The sequence below is a fragment of the Culex pipiens genome, chromosome 2, assembly GCF_016801865.2.
Source record: "Culex pipiens pallens isolate TS chromosome 2, TS_CPP_V2, whole genome shotgun sequence".
Taxonomy (NCBI): domain Eukaryota; kingdom Metazoa; phylum Arthropoda; class Insecta; order Diptera; family Culicidae; genus Culex; species Culex pipiens.
Genome location: NC_068938.1, coordinates 93,878,319 through 93,884,953, shown reverse-complemented (window position 1 = coordinate 93,884,953; position 6,635 = coordinate 93,878,319).

The window sequence follows — 6,635 nt, the reverse complement described above, 5'->3', positions numbered from 1 at the left end:
CTTGGCTGGAGCTCAGGTGGAGTTGGAGTTGGTGCGTTCGGCGAAAGTGGCCGATTGTAACGTAATATTTTCACCAAGTTGTTGGAGTTTGCGAGAGAGCGATGATCGCGGTTAGGATGAATTGGAGTTTTGAGAAGCTTAATTTTTCGAACCGCTTTTATTTCATCTAAAATTATCTAAAATATAATTGAAAAGCGAAAAAAAGAAACAATGTTTTTACAAATTATGATAAACAAAAATATTGATACTTATATTGTACAAAAATGTATAAAATTTTAATTTGTAAATTTGTTCAAAATGTATCCATTTACTCTACTCTAGCAATAGTTGTCAGTACTAGAAACGAGTTACCAATTACCATATCCAACGACTCCGTTATCATCTCGAACGTTCTCCTGTCCTATTCGTACAACCCAAGAGAGTACATCCACTCACCTGGAACAGTCAGTTCAACTGTTGAGCAAGATCCACGATAAGCTCGCACTTTCGATAATGCGGCCGTCGGCGGTGCAGATGTCGCTCAAAACAGTGTTCAGAGTCAACGATATCAACGATCTCGTCTCTCGACGCGTCCGTGGCCCGCAGGTTTGCTGCACTAGATCCATCAGAGCATGGCGCGGTAGCATAAAAACGCTCCCGTCCGAAACACCTCTTGTTTGCTCTCTCACACTCTCTTGGCAGGTGAGCAAGCCTGATGACAAACCGCAAAAATGATGTGTCTATGAATAGTTTTTTGGAAGAAAACATTGGTGCTCAGAATTTATTGAAACATATCGCACAGAAAAAAAATGATGGTAATATTCATCAGGAAATGGTGACAGATTTTGTGTCAAAAAATGTGTAATATTACATCAGAAAGTGATGAATTTTCATCAGTTTCTGGTGAATATTCATCAGGTTCACATTTTTACACATTTTTTAGGCAATATGACTTCAACCTATCAAATTTTCAACATTCCAAAATTCAACTTTTTTTTCGCTGTAAGGAGTAATTCTCAAATCGACTTTTCTTGTTGTATTTTTTAATTGGATAAAATTGTGCCTGCATTTCTTATTTCCCATGTCAAAGGAAGCCAATTTGCATCGTTACAAGTCTTAAACCATACAAGTCTTTAAAAAATTTCGGCTTGATCTTACAAAATGGATACGGTAATGTTCATGTGTATCTTGCGAAGGAATTTTCTGATTGATTTCGTGTATTCAGCAAAGTTCTAGGTTATGGTTAGGACTGTTTCGAAATATGGGTACACCGGAAAAATACAAATTTACATTAAATTAAATCACTAAATTTAATCACTAATAAGTGAATTTCCAAAATAAGAATTTTTTCCAGATGTTTGATATTTAGGAGACCAAAAAAGGAATTATTGCGCCAAAGTTTTGAATGGCGCAAAATCTGGTATAGGAGTTTACGAAAAACCTTTGTTAGAAAACGGTAATATTAAGCATAAGCGATGTTAAACAAAATTTTAAAAATCATTTTTATAAGCAAAATCAAATTTTAATTCGAAAATGATTTATTATATGTTTTTGGGTGACATTTTCGAAAAATGAAACTCAATGGAAAACATATTTTGAATGGCTGAGATTTTTTTAGAAGCCTTTATTTATCAACTGACAATATATTGGCAACTATTAATTTGATTTTTTATAACAAAGCGTGAATTATTGTGACATTTTCTGCTCCTTACAAAATTGTAACATTTTGATTTTTTATACGAATACGTACACGGATTTTACTTTTGAGGGATCTGTGTTCGTTTTTCATATATTTTAGCAAATTTAATTTCTGAAATCCCAATAAAATAAGGATAGCTAAATCGTATTTTCAGCTGGTGAAAATTAAATCTTTATTTTATTGTGTCCATGCATTTCCTATGACAGCTAACGGTAGCCATCTTGAGAGTTGAGATTAGTTCCGCGCGCAAACTGCGCATAATAAAAATATAAAATTGTCTTGTTGAAATTTTTTTATATACCATAAATTCTGTTGCATGTGATACATTTACAACTATGCATGAGGTCATCAGCCAGAAGTGTTCATGATGATCTCATCTTCAGTTGTATTTTGCACAAGAAATGGAAAAATTACCTCAAAAACATACATTACCATTAAATGTAAATATTGGTGAACATTTTACAACACTTAGAATCGACTTTTCAGAAAAATGGGTACACAGAAAAAATGCTTGAGTACCTATTCTATGTTTTTTTTTAACAAAAAGTTTCATTCCCTAAATAAGTTTCATATGGTTTTCGTAATATAGAGGATCAAAAAAGACATCTTCAGATCTTATTTTTTAAATAACATTTTTTGGCAAAAATCGAATTTATGGTTGTAGGGATTATGGGTTGCAGGATTGAATATGTAATAAATTAATAAATGAGTATTTATTATAAGATTGATATAATTTAAAAATAAGTGTTTAGAGCGCAACAAAAAGTGCACACCTTCATGAATATTGCCTTGTTAGCTGATAGATTACGGATTGAGTGCGAAAGCGCGCTAGCGAGCTGCGAAAGAGAACAACGAGCGAGAAAACAGCGAAATGCGCGAGGCCGGCGAAAGAGAGAATGAAGATTGTCAAATCAGTTTTGTGGTTAATTTGTGTGGAATAAGACGTGTTGTTTGTTAATTTCAAAATATCTGTATTTGTATTATAAAAGAAAGTCCCCGATCTCAACAACGGTCAAATAAATTTGCATTATCACTGTATATTGTATGGCTTTTTAAGACTATTTTAGAAGTGTGAATAAATAATCTTATAAGAAAACGTTCTTCGAACTTTCAAAACCACGATATCAAATAAATCGAACAAAGAGTTTTTTAATTAATACAATTCTAGCAGAAATGTTCCACCGTTTAGAACCAGCTCTGCTAGAATAAAGCGGTGCGATTGACACGTTATTGTCACGTTATTGAGCTTTGTGCATCTGCTCTTAGAGCATCTCCACCGGTGCGCACATAAATGAGTGACTATTTTGTTCACCCACAGCGCTACTATTTTAGTTTAGTCACCCTTCCCACACCGGTCGTTGATAAAATGGGTTGGTAAAATAGTCACTGCCAACCCCACCGGGGGTGAGTATCAGCTTATTTTGACGTTTCGAAATAAAATTTGTTTTAATTTATTGGTATGACCAATTTGCCAAAATCTTCAAAGCCAAAAGTAATTATTTCCAAAAAAAACTGGATTGATAGTAACCTGGATTGGTCCGGGTTCCCCGGGGAATGTTCCGTTGGAGGGACATTGGCAGCACCGTATGAATATGGGCAATATTGGTGTCAAACTTCACGATTCTCAAAATCACATATGGAAATTACGAAAACTGACATTTTAAACGTACTAGCCGGAACCCGGATGGTTCCGGGTTTCCCGGGGGATGTTCCGTTGGAGGGACATTGGCGACTCCTATGAATATGGGCAATATTGGTGTTAAATTTCACGATTTGCAATATCACATATGAAAATTATGAAAATGGACTTTTTTAGTGGACCCGGATGGTTCAGGGTTCCCCGAGGAATGTTCCAGGTTCCCCGAGGAATGTTCCGTTGGAGGGACATTGGCAGCACCGTATGAATATGGGCAATATTGGTGTCAAACTTCACAATTTTCAAAATCAAATGTGAAAATTACGAAAACTGACATTTTAAACGGACTGGCCGGAACTCGAATGGTTCCGGGTTTCCCGGGGGATGTTCCGTTGGAAGGACATTGGCCGCACCGTATCAATATGGCCAATATTGGTGTCAAACTTCTCGATTCTCAAAATCACATATGAAAATTACGAAAACTGACATTTTAAACGGACTGGCCGGAACCCGGATGGTTCCGGGTTTCCCGGGGGATGTTCCGTTGGAGGGACATTGGCGGCTCCTATGAATATGGGCAATATTGGTGTTAAATTTCACGATTCTCAAAATCACATATGGAAATTACGAAAACTGACATTTTAAACGTACTAGCCGGAACCCGGATGGTTCCGGGTTTCCCGGGGGATGTTCCGTTGGAGGGACATTGGCGGCTCCTATGAATATGCAATATAACATATGAAAATTATTAAAATTGACATTTCTAGTGGACCCGGATGGTTCAGGGTTCCCCGAGGAATGTTCCGGGTTCCCCGAGGGATGTTCCGTTGGAAGGACATTGGCCGCACCGTGTCAATATGGCCAATATTGGTGTCAAACTTCACAATTTTCAAAATCACATGTGAAAATTACGAAAACTGACATTTTAAACGGACTGGCCGGAACCCGGATGGTTCCGGGTTCCCCGGAAGATGTTCCGTTGGAGGGACATTGGCGGCTACGATGAATATGGGCAATATTGGTGTTAAATTTCACGATTTGCAAAATCACATATGGAAATCACGAAAATGGACATTGTGAGTGGACTGGCCACAATCCGAATTGGTCCGGGTTCCCTCGGGGATGTTCCGTTGAGCGGACAATGGCGGCACCGTATGAATATGGGCAATATTGGTGTCAAAATTCACGATTTTCAATATCACATATAAAAATTACGAAAATGAAAATTTTAAACGGACTGGTCACAACCCGAATCGGATGTTCCGTTGAGGGGACATTGGCGGCACCGTATAATATGGGCAATATTGGTGTCAAAACTCACGATTTTCAAAACACATGTGAAAATTACCAAAATTGATATTTCAACGAACTGGCCACAACCCGGATGGTTCTGGGTTCCCCGAGGAATGTTCCGTTGGAAGGTTATTGGCCGCACCGTATGAATATGGGCAATATTGGTGTCAAACTTTACAATTTTCAATATCACATGTGAAAATTACGAAAATGAACTTTTTGAGTGAACTCGCCACAACCCAGGTAGTTCCGAGTTCCCCGGGGGAAGTTATATATAATGGTGTCAAACTTCACGGTTTTCAAAATCACCTATCGAAATTACGAAAATGAACATATAAAGTTTATTCGTTGTTTCGTTGAAGGGACCTTATCGGCACAAATAAATAAATAACAAATATTGAAGTTGAAAAGATCCACAATCCACAATTTAAATTAATTCAAAAAATAAATTCCTTCAATGTCACTTCAACGAAACATCGTCAGGGGAATCCGGAACCATCCCGGTTGTGGCCAGTCTGTTTAAAATGTAAATTTACGGAATTTTAATATGTGATATTGAAAATCGTTAATTTTGATACCAATATTGCCCATATTCATCGGTGTCGCCAATGTCCTTCCAACGGAACATCCCCCAGGGAATCCGGAACCATCCGGGTTGTGGCCAGTTCGTTGAAAATGTCCTTTTTCGTAATTTTCACATGTGATTTTGAAAATCGTGAAGTTTGACACCAATATTACCCATATTCATACGGTGCTGGCAATGTCCGCTCAACGGAACATCCCCGTGAGAATCCGGACCAATTCGGATCGTGGCCAGTCCACTAGAAAATTTCATTTTCGTAATTTTCACATGTGAAAATCGTGAGATTTAACACCAATATTACCCATATCCATCGGTGCCGCCAATGTCCCTCCAACGGAACATCCCCCAGGGAACCCGGAACCATCCGGGTTGTGGCCAGTTGGTTGAAAATGTCCTTTTTCGTAATTATCACATGTGATTTTGAAAATCGTGAAGTTTGACACCAATATTGCCCATATTCATACGGTGCCGCCAATGTCCGCACAACGGAACATCCCCGGGGAAACCCGGACCAATTTGGATTGTGGCCAGTTCGTTAAATATGTCCTTTTTCGTAATTTTCACAAGTGATTTTGAAAATCGTGAAGTTTGACACCAATATTGCCCATATTCATACGTGCCGCCAATGTCCGCTCAACGGAACATCCCCGGGGGAACCCGGACCAATTTGGATTGTGGCCAGTTCGTTAAAAATGTCCTTTTTCGTAATTTTCACAAGTGATTTTGAAAATCGTGAAGTTTGACACCAATATTGCCCATATTCATACGTGCCGCCAATGTCCGCTCAACGGAACATCCCCGGGGGAACCCGGACCAATTTGGATTGTGGCCAGTTCGTTAAAAATGTCCTTTTCCGTAATTTTCACATGTGATTTTGAAAATCGTGAAGTTTGACACCAATATTGCCCATATTCATACGGTGCCGCCAATGTCCGCTTAACGGAACATCCTCGCAGAAACCCGGAACCATCCGGGTTGTGGCCAGTCCACTAAAAATGTCCATTTTCGAAATGTTCATATGCGATTTAAAAAATCGTGAAGTTTGATACCAATATTGCCCATATTCATACGGTGCCGCCAATGTCCGCACAACGGAACATCCCCGGGGAAACCCGGACCAATTTGGATTGTGGCCAGTTCGTTAAAAATGTCCTTTTCCGTAATTTTCACATGTGATTTTGAAAATCGTGAAGTTTGACACCAATATTGCCCATATTCATACGGTGCCGCCAATGTCCGCACAACGGAACATCCCCGGGGAAACCCGGACCAATTTGGATTGTGGCCAGTTCGTTAAATATGTCCTTTTTCGTAATTTTCACATGTGATTTTGAAAATCGTGAAGTTTGACACCAATATTGCCCATATTCATACGGTGCCGCCAATGTCCGCACAACGGAACATCCCCGGGGAAACCCGGACCAATTTGGATTGTGGCCAGTTCG